We start from the raw sequence: 17,115 nt of genomic DNA, 5'->3' as shown, positions 1-17,115 counted from the left end.
TTTTTTCAGGCCTTCTTGGAGATTGTCCAAAAGTTTAGTAGATCCAGAGATATAATAATTGCATATGGCTTCTAGCTTTAGTACTAGCATTTTATAATTTTGCTATTCTTATGAATGCAATCTTTTTATTATATTGTCTTATTTTTTTTTCTATTAGATTGTTTTTAACAATAAAGTAATTCACAGTGGTGAAGGGGGAAAAATGTGCAGTTCCTATAATAAATAGAACAATACAAATACAACAAATACATTTGCCCTGGGGCCCTTAGACAAACTCCCTCGCGAGGGAGTGGGGTGGGCAGTGCACTTCCTGCATGAGTATCTTTACTCGTATATAGGATTCTCTAATAATCAGAATTCAGTGAGCCAATTAACCAGCAGTTTTCTACTCCTATCTGTCGACTTGGTCCCTCAGTCAGCTCTGGTGCAGGAAGAGCCCTGTTTCAACATCTGTTACAAAAGTATAAACATGATTGTGCTGACAGCCTGCACGCTTGGGCTCCACACACAGTCCCAGCAGGTTTGCTTCGAGCTCAGAGCCGAGGCATGGGGGCGCTGCAGATGCTCAGGGTCACACTCTGTGGGAACACAGTGACAGGGACGGGACACCTGGGGCAGGGGGTTTCCTCCCATCTGTCTTCTGGTGCCTGCTTCCCTCTGAAATGCCCCCTCTTATATCAGGTGTGTGTGTGTGTGTGTGTGTGTGTGTGTGTGTAAACATAAGCACAGTCCCACTGGCAGTGAATAAGGGCACCTAATTCTCAGAACCAATTGCCAACATAAATCCTCATTACTCTGTCTTTTTTTTTTTTTTTTTTAACCAATCTCGTGACACCTCGTGGCTGCCATCATTTTCTGGTGACTGTGAATTTGAGGATGTTACCACCTGTTTCTCAGCCTCTTGGTGTTTATCCTTCTTTGTTTCTCCTGTTGACACTCTTTGCACATATTTCATTGTGTTGATTTTTTTCTCTTACCAATTTTTAGATACTTATATTTTATGAATATTATTGCCTACTGTAGGTACTGCAAACACTTTTTTCACATGGCATTTTGTCTCTATTTTTAACAGATTTCTGGAGGTATAATTTACACACCATAAAATTTTCCCTTGGTAAAACTAAAAGTCAATGATTTTTAATACATTTACAGGGATGTGCAACCCTTACCACCATCCAGTCAAGAACATGTCCATCACCGTGAGAAGAACCCACACGACTGTTTCTATCCATCCCACCCCAGTCCCTGCCCCAGCAAAGCGCTAACCCGCCTCTTCTGGACATTTCATATGATGGAGTCATTCAACATGCAGTCTTTGAAGTCTGACTCCTTTCACGCAGCAAAATGTGTCCAGGTTTATCTGTGTTGTAGCACGTGTCAGTATTTCACCCCTTTTCATTGTCAAAGAATATTCCAGTGTATGGATATCCAACATTTTTATCTAGTCACCGGTTAATGGGTATTTGGGTCATCTCTATTTTGTCTATCACTAACAGTGCTGCTATAAACAGTTGCACACTTGACTTTGTGTGGACATATCTTTTCATTTTTCTTGAATAGATGCCTAGTAGTAGAATTGCTGGATCATATGTAAAATTGATGTGTGACTTCATAAGAAACTGCCAAACCATTTTCCAAAGTGGCTATGCCGTTTTATACTCCCACCAGCAATGAATTAGGTTTCCAGTCGCCCCCCCCACCGCCACCATCCTTGTAACACTTGTTACTGTCAGTCTTACACTAGAGACATCTAACTGTGGTTTAGTGTGTGTTTCCCCCATAACTGATGATCATTTCATGTGCCCATTGGCCATCTACCCATCTTTAGTGGAGTGTCTATTCAAATGTTTTGCCCGCTTTTATTATGCTATTTGTCCTCTTAGAAGTGAGTTGTAAAGAATTCTTTACATATACTGATACAAATCCTTTACAAGATATATGATTTGCCAGAAAAATGATCTGATCTTGTTTTTTTTATTTTCTTAATAATGTCTTTTGAAGTGAAACAGTTTTTAATTTTGTAGAAGTTCAATTCATCAAAGTTTTCTTTATGGATCAGTCTTTTTGTGTCATAGCTAAGAATTTATTGCCAAATAAAATGTCCTAACGACTTTTTCTATATTTTCTTCTAAGAGCTCTATAGTTTTAACTCATTTTTTGTCTATGATCTGTCTTAAGTTTTTTGTATGGAAAAATAAAAGGATCCAAATTGATCTTTTTAAGATATTTCCAACATGATTTGTTGAAGACTATCCTTTTCCCCATTGAATTGCCTTGATATGTTAGCTATAATCAGTTGATCGTGAACGTAGAATTTGTAGACTTTCAGTCTGTTCCATCGATTTATGTATCTATCTGTATGCCAGCTTCTACTGTCTTAAAGACTTCAGCTTTACAGGAATTTTTGAAATTGAGAAACTTAAGTCCTCCAATTTTATTCATTTTTTTAAAAACTGTTTGGCTATTCCAGATGCTTTACGTTTCCATATACATTTTAGGATCAGTTTGTCAACTGCTACAAAAGTCTGCTGGTATTTTGATAGCAATTATATTGAATCTATGGATCAATTGGATGAGATTTCCCATTGTAACAATATTGAGTCATCCTATCCATGAACATGAATTGTATCTCCATTTATTTAGTGATGCTTAATTTTTTCTTAAAATTTTTATATATATTTTATAGTTTCCAGTATACAAGTCTTGGGCTTTGTGCTAAATTTATTCCTAAGTATTTTATTCTTTTTGATGCTATTGTCAATGGAATTGTTCACTTAACTTCATTGTGGATTGTCCATGGAAATACAATCTAGTTTTGTATATTGATCTTGTATCCTACAAATTTGCTAAACTCACTTATCAGTTCTAGTAGATTTTTAAATGGGTGTGAATTCCTGAGGACCTGCTATACAGAGAATCATGTGATGATCTTGTCTGCGAATGAAGATGGTTTTCCTTCTTTTCTATTCTGTGGGTCTTCTATGCCTTTTTCTTCTCTGATTGCACCACCTAAACTCCCCAGTATAATGTTGAAAAGAGTAGTAAGAGTGAACCTCTTTGCCTCATTCCTGATCTTAGGGGTGATACAATAAGAAATATATGTGTGGCCTTTGTCCCTGTTTCCTGACACAGAGCTCCTAAACCCCTTGGAACTTCCGGAGTGATTAGAGTAATAGGAATGGCTCTCATTCTAGGTGACCCTTGGCAGTCCCCTTGACAGCTTCAGGATAGGGTCACCAGAAAGACAAGGCACGATGAGAAGGCTGGAACTTTCAGCCCCACTCAACTCCAGGGGAGGGAGCCTAGAGATTGAGTTCAATCACCAATTGCTAATGATTTAATCAATCATCAAATGTCATCTCCGTAAAAACCCTTAAACAACCGGGTTTCAGAAAAGTTCCAGGTTAGTGGAGGCATTCATGTGTCATGAGGGTGTACCTCTCCTTCTGGCTTCCAAGTTCTGTGATCTGTTCTAGCAAATTACATAACCTGACCTGAAGCTGTGGTCTGAAGTGGGTCTGAGCCCTGGCCCTTTGGGATCTACACAGACTCTGGGTAGTTGCTGTCAGAATTGAATTGGATGGTAGGACACCTAATTGATTTCCAGAGAGTTGGTGAATTGGTCTTTGTGGGGAAAAATTCACACATTTGGTGTCAGAAGTATTGGGAGTAGAAACAGCTCAGAGGAGAAAGTTCTCAGTCTCACCATTAAACACGATGCCAACTCTAGGTTTTTATTGGTTTCCTCTATCAAATTGAGAAAATTCCCTCTATATTTTGCCTGTTGATTTTAATCATAGATTTATTGTTTGCTTTCCTTTATTTTTTTATTAAAAAATTAACTTTAATTGTACCAAAAAAATTGAGGTTTCTATGTTTCTTATTTGCCTCTTATATCCCTTTTAAAAGTGTTGAGTTTAATTTTCCTCTTTCTGGAGTACTCCCTGTAATCATTTTAAAGAACGAATCTTTTTTAAAAGAGATCTTTTAAAGAGGTGGTAAATTTTCTGAATTTTTTTTATTTTAGACAACCTTTATTAACCCTTCCATTGGAATAAGACCACATTGAGCTATAGAATTTCAGGTTCGTGGTCTTCTTTATTTTCCCACCTCAGGGATCGTTTGGGTGTATTTCTCCATTGTTGCTTGTCAATGAGAAGAATCCTGACGGCAATCAGATTCCCACTTGTCTCTCTATCTTACCATGATGACCACCACCAACGAGAGCACTTAGGATATCTCTCTATTCTTAATTTTCTAAAAGCCTCTCCACTGTATCTTATTTCATGTCCCACACACAGCACTCAGTGGGCCATTTTGATCTAAGTCCTACCTTGTCCGGCTCTGAAAATGTTTATTTTCGAACATTCTCTCCCCTCCATTCTTTCTGTCCTCTTCCTGTGGATCTGCTATGACATAATTTAATCTCAAATAACTGCAAGGTGACAGCATGGCAAAACATTTAAAAACCCTGTGCCGTAAGAAAGGACAACAGGACAAGATACCTGGAATCTCTTGTCAATTCAAAGCAATAAGCTTCAACCAAATGTCCAGGGAAGGGTGTCAAAAAGTAATTAAATTCCCAGTCATAAATTGACTTTTGGAAGGTTACACTTTCAGGGACAGCATGAGATTGATGTTATGGTTCATGGGAAACATGATAATTTTTTCCTTTCAAACTTTTATCAAACCAACCACTGCTTCCTTGGACTCTTGTGCGGATAGATGAGCTCACCACAGGGTGTGTGTGTAAGAATTCTCCAGATCATTGCAAAATTTCTTTGATTAATGCCTCTTTCTTAGTATCGGTACCTCTTTCTGTTTGTGGCAGTTTTGCTTTCTTTTCCTTTGTGAAATATGTCCACTGACATATGGAAATATATCACGAACATAATTCTATAACCAAGCTTCGGTGGAAAAATCATTCATTTTATGACACATTTGAAGTTTCAACAACAGGCAGCTGGAGGTTTATTAAGCACATCCATTGTTCATTTATCACACTTATGGGTCTGATTTGCTTTGTTTTTTTTTTTTTTTTTGGCCACGCTATGCAACTTGCAGGATCTTAGTTCCCTGACCAGGGATCAGATCTGGGCCACGGCAGTGAAAGCGTGGAGTCCTAACCACTGAACCGCCAAGGAATTCCCTGCTTATTTTCCATATTACTTCTGTCTGGTGGTTGAACTGAGTTGCTTTTTATCACATCGGTTCTCACTGTGATAAAATGTAGCTACAGTGGTGAGGTCTCCCACTGCTCACGGGTGAGCCAGGGTCTGTGGTGGGACAAGAGGGCGTCTCGGGGGGCCACTCGCCAGGCCCCCGCTTGGCCTGTGACCCCGCACACCTGCCCCTCGTGCTCCTCCTTCAGCCCCTGCCTGCAACTCTGGCTTAATCCCCTACCTTCTGATCTGACGCCTCCCGTAAGACACACCTCAAGCACCTCTTGCCCAGGAAGTCTTCTCCGCGGCTTCTCTGGAATTTCGAGCTCAATTTGTATAACATTTACAGGCTAAAAAAGCAAAAGAAAACAACAACGTCATGATTCCACAATATCCTCTCCCCATCCACAGACAGTGGATCCAAAGATCCTCATGCCAATGTCATCCACTGTGTCTTCTACATAAAACATTTTGGACAGTTTCCTCTTTCCTCTCAAAGCTCTCATTTCATTCATAGTTCACTTTTACAGGGAAGAAGGTTGAACTTTTACTTGAAAGACCTGTGTCTCAAGCCCACCTCCACCCTTACTGGCTGGCAGCTTTTCTGGGCTTCAGTTTTCTCATCCGTTGGATTAGAAAACTATAAAAACTTCACAGGATTATTGTTAAGATCAGAGAAGATGATACCTGTAAAAGATCTGTAGGAGCTACAGTATGGAACACAAATGTGGGCATTGTTAGATCTCCTGTTACATTGTAGACAAAGGGCACTGGAGGCCTATGCTTAGTCACAGTCTGTATCAAGTCTTCTCATCTCATCTGTAGAAGCTAGTTCTGCAAGGAACACGTGTCTCTCTCCACGCAGCAATGAGCACATGCACCACGACAAAGGGCTTAGGTTCCGGGGTCATAAGATGGTTCATATCCTAAATCTGCCACTTCTGGGTGTGTGATATTGCAAAGTTGTTTGATTTACCTGATCCTCAATTTATTCATCTATAAAATGGGTGTGGTGGTGACAAGGCTGTAATTCAGCAAACCTAGACTCAAGACAAAGCTGCATTCCCAGCCTCCCTTGCCATGATGTTGGGGCTTTGGGACTGGGTCCTGGGAAGCTGTGTATGCTGCTCCCTGGCCATACACCCCACTCCGAGATCTCGGCACTCTCCCCCAACCCCCATAACAACTGCATCAGTCAGCTTTCACTGAATAACAAATCACCCCAAACTCAGTGGCCAAAGTACGTCCCAAGGCCAACCTGGATTCGAGGGGTGGGGAGTAGTGTCCAGCTGCTAATGGGCAAGTTGGGAAGAAGCACATCCATTTCTGCAATCGACCACAGCTCTGCAGAGCAAGAGTTGAAGAGGACAGCATCACAGGCCTTCCTGCTGACTGCATTCGAGTATAACGCATGCCCCGAGGGTGGGGCCGTTTGTCACAGCAGCCCATGTGGCCTGACTCCTGCAACGTGGATGAGAACCCTTTGCTCACAGAGCTCTTATCAAGACTGAATAAGGCAAACTCTGGCAAGTTCTTAGCACAGCATCCTGCATGTGCTCAGGGCATGGCGGTTATTTGATTTATTTTATTATTGTTATTTTTATTAATGGCATTGCTGTTAAAGATTTATGACAAACAGGTCCTTAGTAGAGCCATAATTATGAGTCTTGATGGTCACATAGTTCTGGGGTCCCACACCCAGCAGGGTTTATGGGAAGTGCTTGATAAATGCTCCCAGACCAGCTTGGGCTCTGCCATTGGAGGCCCAGAGGGTATCTGCACAGCGACTCTCCTCCAAAGCTGCAGGGGCTTTGCTCCTTCCCTCGTTACAAGCTCAAGACTCTCCCCAAGCCCCCTCGACATTGCTGCTGACCCAGAGAAGACCCCAGTGGCAGGTTACAGAGGGCAGAAATCAGACCAAACTTGGTGAGAAGCAGCAACATGTAGGGGCAGTAAACACACTTTCTAAACCAAAAAATAATACCTGTTAAGCAAAAGTTAAATGAACACGAGTACACAGGGTAAGATTCCAGAGGATGTACTGTATGATTCCATTTATATAAAAACGAATCTACATTATGCAGACAGGGCAGTGGCCCCCTCCAGGAAGCAGGGAAGTAGCTGCGGGAGGAAGGGCACAAAGGGCTCCTGGGTGCTGCTGACGTTCTGTTTCTTGATTTGGGTACTGGTCACACATCTGTGTCCTGCTTGTGAAGATTCATCAAGCCTTACATTTACAATCTGTGCACTTTCTATATATACATTACATATCAATAAAACGTTGAAAAAGGATGTGTGCTTTGATCATTTGTAATTAGTAGGGATATTTGTATATTAGTATTAGTAATGCATTAAATATGTGTATTAGTAAAATATTTGTGAAATTATATCAATTAAATCCTATTTAACCATGAGTTTTTGTTTCTTTGTTTTTTTGTTTTATTTTTTTTTATTTTTATTTTTTTGGCTGTGTTGGGTCTCCATTGCTGCACGCAGGCTTTCTCTTGTTGTGGTGAGCAGGGGCTACTCTTTGTTGAGGTGCCCGAGCTTCTCATTGCGGTGGATTCTCTTTTGTGGAGCACAGGCTCTAGGCGCGAGGGTTTCAGTAGTCGTGGCACACGGGCTCATTAGTTGTGGCACACGGGCTCAGTAGTTGTGGCTCACGGGCTCTAGAGCACAGGCTCAGTAGTTGTGGTGCACAGGCTTAGGTGCTCCACAGCATGTGGGATCTTCCTGGACCAGGGATCGAATCCGTGTCCCCTGAATTGGCAGGAGGATTCTTAACCACTGCACCACCAGAGAAGTCATTAACCATGAGTTTTAAAATCTTTTTTTTTTAAGGTAAACTAACTGTCCTAGAAAGCCCAGAGGGTGTGATGTTTGCTGCAGTTCACGAAGCAGGCAGCTTACCACCCCCCTGCCCGTCCTGGTCCTCACACATGCATGGGCAAAGACAGGCACAACAGCCAATTATTTGGAACTTTATAAATTACAATGATTTTATCTATCTATCTATTTATTTATTTATTTTTCACCTAGCCACACGGCTTGCGGGATCTTACTTCCCAGACCAGGGATTGAACCCAGGCCCCATCAGTGAAAGCGCCGAGTCCTAACCACTGGACTGCCAGGGAATTCCCAAATTATGGTGATTTTAAAGATCACAACTGCTCCCAAATCACAGCTTCTGCTTTCATTTTTATTTCTCAATTTTTGTCCTATTTTTTCTTTGCCTGAATTTGATTGATTTTGCTGTTTTGTTTGGCCTTAGAAGCATAACCCTTTCTTTCCTCCGTCCACTTCATGATGTGGGAAAAGTCATCAAAAGGGCCATAGTATGGTGAATTTCTAAGTCCCCCTAACAGTGTCTGCGATGTAACAACAATGACTGATGGAGACGATCAGGCAAACTCCTGGTGGGAGGTTCTTCGGGGACAAATGGCACAAACACCCCAGCTCCTTGGGACCAGCAGCCTGGAACACACAGCAGGGTTGGGAATAAAGCACTGTGTTAATCCTATAAGCATCCTCCAGCTCTTTTTCCATCATATCATGTGGGAGACTGAATTCAATGGAAGAAGGATGTTCTTACACTGAACTGTGAGATCTCTTGCCTTTGGCCTGCATCCTCCGGGACAGCTGCTATGAAACCCTCGGAATTTTCTTTCTGGGGAACAGGGAACCTGGGTATCTATCCAATGACACCTTTGCCTCATTGGCCAAGGGTTGGTCCTGGTTGGCCCTTCCAGGATGCCCTGCAAGTGCCCAGCCAGCTGCCATAAAGCTGCAGGGAGCCACAGGCAGGGACGCAGACCCATGCAGGGGCGCAAGGAGAGGTGCTCAGGACACGTGGAACCGACCATCACAGCTCCAGGTGAACTCGGGGTACAGGTGGGCCCTGGACACGTCGGCCACAGCCCCTCAGCTGAGCGCAGCCCATGTGACATCCACGTACACGTCCACACCCACTCGCGTGCACGGCCAGGAGTAGAAAGCACCGTTGGGGCTGCAGAAGGCATATGGCAGCTGCCTCACACATCCCACTGAACGAGCCAATTACGCGGGAACAAATAACGCCAGCGAGCGGACCCGTCCCCTAGCTTTACGCATCGTGTGCGCATTTGCTCAGAAAACTTCTGGGCCCCCGACTCACCAAGTCTACCCAGGTATCAGCATTAAACATCACACCCAGAAGAACGTGAGCCTTCAGCTCTGCGCTAGGAAGCCAGCCCCTTCCTCGGTTTACAGGCGACAGGGGACAGGAAGAATTCCACCCTGAGCCATGCTCCCTGGAGCTGAAAAGTGATGTTTATGCCAAAATGATCCATCTGAGTCCCTTTCTGTGCAGAGTGAGATTTTCCCACTAGTCTTAGAACCAGATTATTCACGATTTGGGGCAGCTCTCCTTGGCTGCTTTTCTAATTTTTAAAACCGAGACGTTAGCTGTCTGTTTTGGGGGATAATGTGTGCACAAGGAGCCCAAGCCCTTTCCGCTAAATCTACTTCAGGCTCAATTGGCCGACAGGGACCTTGAAGTCGGAAGGAAGTGATAGGAGAAATTAGACCTGTGTTCACTGACAGAGGATGAAGAGCAGCGGAGATGCCCAGGCCCTGGCCGAGCTCCTGCCCCACTGCCACGCCACCTGGGGAGCTCAGGTCATTGCCCTCAAGGACCACCCACCCCCCAGCCCAGAGAACACCCCTCTCTGTTGACTCCCAGACGTCATGAAGGGGGCTGGGTTATGAGGCTCTTTCATTGTCTGTTTCCAGCCAGTATGGGTCTGGAACTCCTCCAGCTCTGTGCCATCACAGCCCCAGGATGGAGGGTCTACCCTTAAACCGCCTATTTAAACAGACAGATCTTTGGCTGTAACTACACCTGAAACAGCTCATGTGGAAGATGGCTCTGGGGTCGACCCCGGGCAGGTGACCAGTCCTCTCCAAGCCTCATTGGCAAATGGAGGGAACAATAGGATTTATGTCTATGAGCTGTTGTGAGGATTCGATGGAAGGCAGCCTGGAAGGCTGGTGACAGAGGCCCAGGCACATCTGCAGCGTCGTCGTATTTGTCCCAAGCAGCCACCAGGCTTGGGATCTGCTCCTGGCGTCTTCACAGCACAGGGCTGCCTGCTGGGACCCTGGCCATCAAGGAGAGGGCCAGGTGGCCCGGCCATGTCGTTTAGCTGCCATCCAGCCCCTCCTGGGCTAGGCTGACCTCAGGAGGACGAGGTCCACTTCTGTTCTCTGTCGGGTTGATGACCAGCTCCAGAGAAGAGGACTCCGCCCCCTCTAACCCTGGGTCCCGCCTGCCGGGCTGTGGCCTGTACAGCAGGAGCTCCAGGGATTCCAGGGAAAGAAAACCAAGTCCTCTTGGAAGCCGAAACATCCTGCTGAGCAGGCCTGGGGCCTCAAGGGAGGCAGGGTCATGTTCTTCCACGCAGAAGAAAGTGGTTCTCACCCAAATGTGTTAATTAATAAATAAAACGGAAGAGCTCTGACACAGGGCAGTGCTTCTGAGATGATGTGCACGTGACTCACAGGGGAAGGGAGTCTTGTTAAAGTGTAGGTTCTGCTTCAGACGCAGGTCCAGGGTGGAGCTGAGGGTCTGCTTTCCCGATAAACCCCCAGATGTTGCCCCCAAGGCAGGTCTGGAGACCACACTGTGACTAGCAATGTTCCAGGACCCCAAGATCCAACACAGGTGAGGCCCTATTTATGGTGAGGACATAACTGGGAAGTCCCTGGACGCAAGATCCCTGGAAGATCCTACCAACTTGAGTGGTAATAGTATTTTTAAAACCTTAGCTGAATTTGGAGGTCAGCTCAGAAACAAAGACCAATTGGAGTGGCATCCGGCCCTCAGAGTGACCCAGACCCTCAGGATTTACTGCAGACCCTGCCAGCCCGGGGCACTGGGAATCTCATAGCAGAGACCCGGGTCGGGCTTGGGAGGGGAGCGTCCGTCTAGAGGGAGCCGTGAATTTCTCCACTGTGTCTCTGGATGGTGCTCGTCTGCTTAGCCAGGGAAGCAGGGCCAGGAAAGGCCTCTCCACTAAGAAAATGCATCAATAGTTGCATTGGCAGGACAGTGTCAGAGGTCAGAGGTCAAGTGGAGTTCTGCACGAGGCTCCTTGGAGGCTCAGGCATGAGGTGGCTAAACCCACCAAGACCAGGATGTGGGGAGGACTTTACAAGTGAGGGGGTGAAGGATGGGCGGATTCTGCCAGAGAAGAGGACACAGCACATTACACCCCATCTGTCTTTCAGGTCTGAGTTCTGTCCTCTAGCCTTCCAGGGTTCATATTTCTCAGAAAAAAAATGATGACTCGTTGTGCTTTGCTTTTATAATAAATGAGGTGTGAAAGTACTTCAAAAACTTGAAAATATCATGCAAATGCAAAGTGGAGCTATTTTTATTTACCTGCATGTAACCCAGACTATTTGTATTCATCAGCAGGTAACTCAGGTTGAAACACGTTCGGAAAAATTTGCACATGTTCTTGCTGATACAGTTAATTTAGGACCTGGGATTATCTCAGCATCCTAGGGTGAATAATTCTTCTGTTGCTGTTGCTTTCATTCTCAAGCTAACGGTCACTAAACACCGTTAGCAGATGCTGCTGGTGACCTTCAACTGGGCTAGGGCATCCAGGCCCCAGCTGCATGAGCTGCTCTGTGGGGCTGCCCTGGGCCCCCCACTGCCCTGCTTCCCTCACTCCCCTGCAGGTTTCTCTTTAGAACCCGCCCTCCATAAATCACATGCTCATGCTCCACTTCTAGGGAACTGACCTCAGATGATTCTACAACACTTTACTGGAAGACCTCCCTTCATCATGACAGTGAAATGCATGCAAGTACATAAGGTGCACATTATTACTGCAGATGAGGTAATTTTCCCAAACTCCTGCAACTAGCACGTGTCAGAGCTGTAACTTGAATTCAGCTCACCACGTGACTTACAGCCTCCGTTTTCACCGTTAGGTCTTTAGGGGGGAAGCTGGTTATGCATCAAAATGGGTCCTATTTTCAAGTATCCATTGCTCACGACGCCTTCTTCTGTTAACAGAAAAATTAAAATGATGCTGCTGCGTGTAAACCTGAGAACAGTCCAGCCCTCAAATAATTCAAGTGTGCTGAGCACAGAGGGCGAAGTTGAGACTTTCATCCGCCCCTGGAGGTCACGTCCACAAAGCAGGTGCTCATTCATTAACACACGTGCAGATGGGACCACGAAGGCCTCCGTACGGCTGGGGGGGTTTCACCCATAAAACACCGATGTCTTTGGCCAACTCAGAATGATCGGAAACCAGAGTACTAAGGGCTTCGGTCTTTTATTTTCCTCTCAGGTGTTGGAGCCCAAGCACATTTATTAACCTTCAGACCCAGCGCGGCCGTGCCAAGTGTTTCCAGAGCAGCAGTCTGCGCTGGTCCATGCCCCCAGAGATGGCAGTGCAGCTCTGTTCCTCACAAACACTCATCTGCAAGTGGGCCTTCCCTCAGCCGATGTCGGGATGGGGCCAAGGATGCTGCATCCCTACCCGCTCTCCTGGTGATACTGGTGTGGCTTAAGTGGAAGCATCACTGATCTGGAGGAGAGCTTTGATATTTAAAATAGACTTGACCTGATGCCTGTTACAGAGCTAAGAATCTTGAATTTTAGTTTAGTTTATTAGCATTTAATGAATTTTATTTCATTTGATCAGATAAAATCATAGGCTGTCAGAGCTGGAAGGCATCCTAGAAAACATCCTGTCAAGTCCATATACATATATATATATATATTTTTTAACATGGAATCTTTAATTTTAGATTGAAAAAGCATCCTGCCTCTTCCCTGCAGTGTACAGCTTGGAGATTGGCTGGAAATGGTCCCGCAGAAGCAGAGAGTGTGCAGGAGGCTGGGCCCTGGTCTCCCACCAGCCCCTTTTCTGACTCTGCTCTTGTGGGAACCCATGAACCTTCTCAGCCTTCCTGCGGCTGTTGTTACCACGACGCCTGCTGCCTGCCTGGGGGGATCAGACCAGACAGAATACCTCCTCTCAAATATCTGAAACCTGCACTTTAGGCTTTGCAAGCTACAGAAATGGACTTCTGAGCTCTCCATTGAAGCGAATGGTAACAGAGTCACTGTTTGCTTTTCCTTGGGCTCCTAAACTAGGCACCCATCCTAGGATTCAGAGAAGGGTGTCTTCCCTTTCTCCAGAATTCCCAGGCCAAGTCTGCAAGTTTTGCCCCCAATTCTCCTGACTTCAGTAATCACGGATTGTCCCCAGATCTTCCAGAAGTGATTCCAGTAGCTGGATGGAGCCCATGCCTGGTCAGAGTGACCACAGGGACAGTGATTGCTCCGGGTGACCCCAAGGCTGCAGCCCCAGTGTCCTTGGAGAACACCCTGGCGTAAGTGACCAATCCTCAATCCTGATGGGCCTTTTGAGAGTTTAAGGCACAGCCGGATAATGCTGCCAGCAACCAGACCACCGACCCCAGCATCCTGGGCTTTCTGGGTTGGGGATGGCAGACAGCGCTTCACTGGCCCAGTAAAGCCCACCTCCTTGAGGGAGAAGCAAGAACGCTCTCCAGGGGCAGCCAGAGGAAGGCACTTTCAGGAGCTTCATGCCAAGTGGAGGGTGAGGACGGACGTTGGCAGAGGGGGGAAGCAGCAGGCAGACCCGGGCCGTTTCTGACCCTGGAGCCGCACTCTGACTCTTCTTCCTTGGAAGAGCTCCTTATAGACAACAGTCAGCACCTGAGCACGAGCAGTGGGGACGTCACGGGAGGGACTGGAGGGCTGCCAACCCCCCAAGGGAGGCCTGGCTTCCCCTCCAGCAGCTGAGAGAGCTGAAGACAATGGCCTAGCATACAATGTAAAATTACTAGACACACAAAAAAGCAGGAAACCATGATCTGTAATCTAGAAAAACAAAAGCAGTCAGTAGAAACACACCTAAAGCTAACACAGATGTAAAAATTAGCAATAAAAGCATTGAAGCAATGCTTATAAATGCATTGAAAGATTTAAAGGAAAAGTTGAATAGTAGTGATTGAACAGAGAATCTCAGTAGAAATAGAAATGGTAAAAAAAGAACCAAATGGAAATTCTAGAACTGATCATTACAACATATAAATTATAAATGCCCTTGGGTTATAGAAGCAGATTATAGATTGCAAAAGAAAGGGGTCATTGACCTCAAGCACAGATCAATAGAAATTATGCAGTCTGAAGAATAGAGAGAAAAAAAAGTTTGGAAAAATATAAACAGATCAAAATATATTATGATCTTTGCCATAATATCATTTGGGTAATTGGAATTCCAGAAGGAGAGAATAACGAGAATGAGGTAGAAAAATATTTGAAAAAATAATGACCAAAAATTTCCCCCAAAATGGAGAAAAACCTCAATTTACAGATGAATGAATCTCGGCAAATCCCGATCAGAATGAATACAAGGAAAACCTTCAGACCTTAGGTACATCTTAAAAGTATCCAGAGGAAAAAGATGTATTATTTATGCAGCACTAGTGATACAAATAATCATGATTTCTTATTATAGCCATGGATCAAGACAGAGCAATGACAGCTTTAGGGGGCTGGAAAAAAATACATCAATCTATAGGCTATATATAGCAAAAATATCCTTAAATATGACAGTGAAATAAACACGTATGCACACAACTAAAATCTGAGGAAAGTTGTTACCAACAGACTTCCACAATAATAAATAGTAAAGGAATTATTCAGGTTTGAAGGGAAATAATACCAGATGGATAAATGAATCCAGAGGAAGGAATGAAAGCATTGGAAATATTAAATTAAAGGATTAATATAAAGATTATATACTTTTTCTTCTTATAATTTTCTTAAAAGATACTTGAAGGTGGGGGGTACAAAATAGATGAAGAAGAAGTGCAAACTTCCAATTTTAAAATAAATAAATCCATGGGAATGTAATATACAACCTAAGGAATAAGGTCAAGAAAATGATAATAACTTTGTATGAGAACAGATGGTTACTAAACTTACAGTGGTGATCATTTCATAAGGTATGCAAATGTCACATCACTGTGGTGCCCCTGAAACTAACATAATATTGTACATTAACTGTATTTCAACTAAAAAAAAGACACGTGAATGTTTAAAGAAAATATAATAACATGATGCTAGGGGCTATAACATATTTACAAGGAAATATATGATAAAAAGTATGAATTATGTGGGGTAAGTGGAATTATTCTGCTGTAATATTTGAATATTTTATATGAAATGATGCAACGTTAATTATATGTAGACTGTGCCAAATGAAAGTGCATACTGAAATTCCTAGAACAACCACTAAAAAATAAAATAAAATTATAGTAGACAAGAAAATTAAATACTAATAATTTGATTAGCTCAAAAGAAGCTGCCTAGGAAAGAAGAGAGAAATAAAGATTGAGGAACCAATAGTAAAATGGACCAATTAGTAAAATTGTTTATGGTGGATAAGTATAATATATATTTATAGTTATAAATATGTTATGTATTTATATGAATATAATAGCATATACCATATAGTTATATATACATATATACTTATATATAAATATAATGTGTGTTATACATAAGAGAATTTATGAAATATAGGACTTTGTCACTCAAAGAGAGGAATCAAGCTTCATCAAATGGATCCACTGAAACTATGTTAAATGTAGGAACAAAGCAACCTAAAAACACTTCTCATTGGTGATCAGTAGTGAGAACCATAAAAGCACTGCATTCATAAAACAAGAACAGGCTGTTATAAAAAAGATGCATTCGGAAAACAAGATAGAGGGCAGGAAAATTTAAACCACTATTGCTAATAATTTATGTATATGTACCGTGTGTGTATGTATGAAAAGCAGAACGGACAGTAATAAGCAGAGTCACACAAACACAACCAGGAAGCATTCTTCTAGAAAGAAGAGCATAAAGGTGAAATTGTACCTTTTCCAAAAACACTGAGGTACTCAGAACACGTGGGTTCTTGATAGTCTATTATGATCTACAGCAGAACAAGGCACCCCATGCTTTTTCTAATCACATCTAGGACACATGGGGAGAGCCCAGACCCAGGGGAGGTCAGAACCCTTCCCCAGGAGCCCTGAGCTCCGAACAGGAGCATTAGGAACTGGAGGGGTGACAGCCATGAGCAATTCCCCTAGGAGGCAGCGGGGTGGGGGGGTGGCAAAGGGTGCTGGGATCCCTGAGCAGAGGGAGGAGTGTCCCCTCAGTCCACTCCCCTCTGTGCTCACTCACCAAACTCACCTCCCCACTGGGAGGCCCCGGCCTTCCAGCCAAAACACTCCTTCCCCTTCCTGGCTTTCATTCTGTTTTTCTCCTGAATAAATTGAGAGTGGTGTAAATGCACATTCTCTTAAAGAAATTATTTAACTCTGCGTTTTTTCTTGACTGTGGAAAAGCCTTAGGGCAAAACAATGGAAAGGAAATGATTAACAACCTTAATTTGTGTTTCTGAAATTCTAACTCCAAATATTTGTCTACTTAAGAACTCCGATAGAATCAACCGACCAAGTAGTGGAACCAGTAAGGGTACCGAAGGTGGCTTGGTAACAACTCTGTAGGAAAGCCAGCCGAGCTGCTCACCGGCAATGGTCAGGAGAAGAGGAGATGGCATTCAAAACAGTGAAAACATAATAAAATACCCAGGAATAAGCCAATTAAGAAATGCATACACAGCGGGTTAAAAAAATCCATACCCACATGACTTGGTCTACGTTTACGGGAGGATGTAAACATGAGAAAGAGATGCCGATATGCCCTGTGCTGTAAAAATGGAAATACGCTTAAATCTATCAGTAAACTTAAAAATCGTTATCAAAATCCTGTGGCAATTTTTAATGAACCTGGGCAAGGTGTCTATAAAATTCATATGGAAAAGAGAATAGAAAGAATTTTTTAAAATATCAATATTAA

The sequence above is a fragment of the Balaenoptera borealis genome, assembly GCF_965194805.1.
Source record: "Balaenoptera borealis genome assembly, chromosome: 16".
Classification (NCBI taxonomy): Eukaryota; Metazoa; Chordata; class Mammalia; order Artiodactyla; family Balaenopteridae; genus Balaenoptera; species Balaenoptera borealis.
This window is presented reverse-complemented; position numbering follows the sequence as displayed.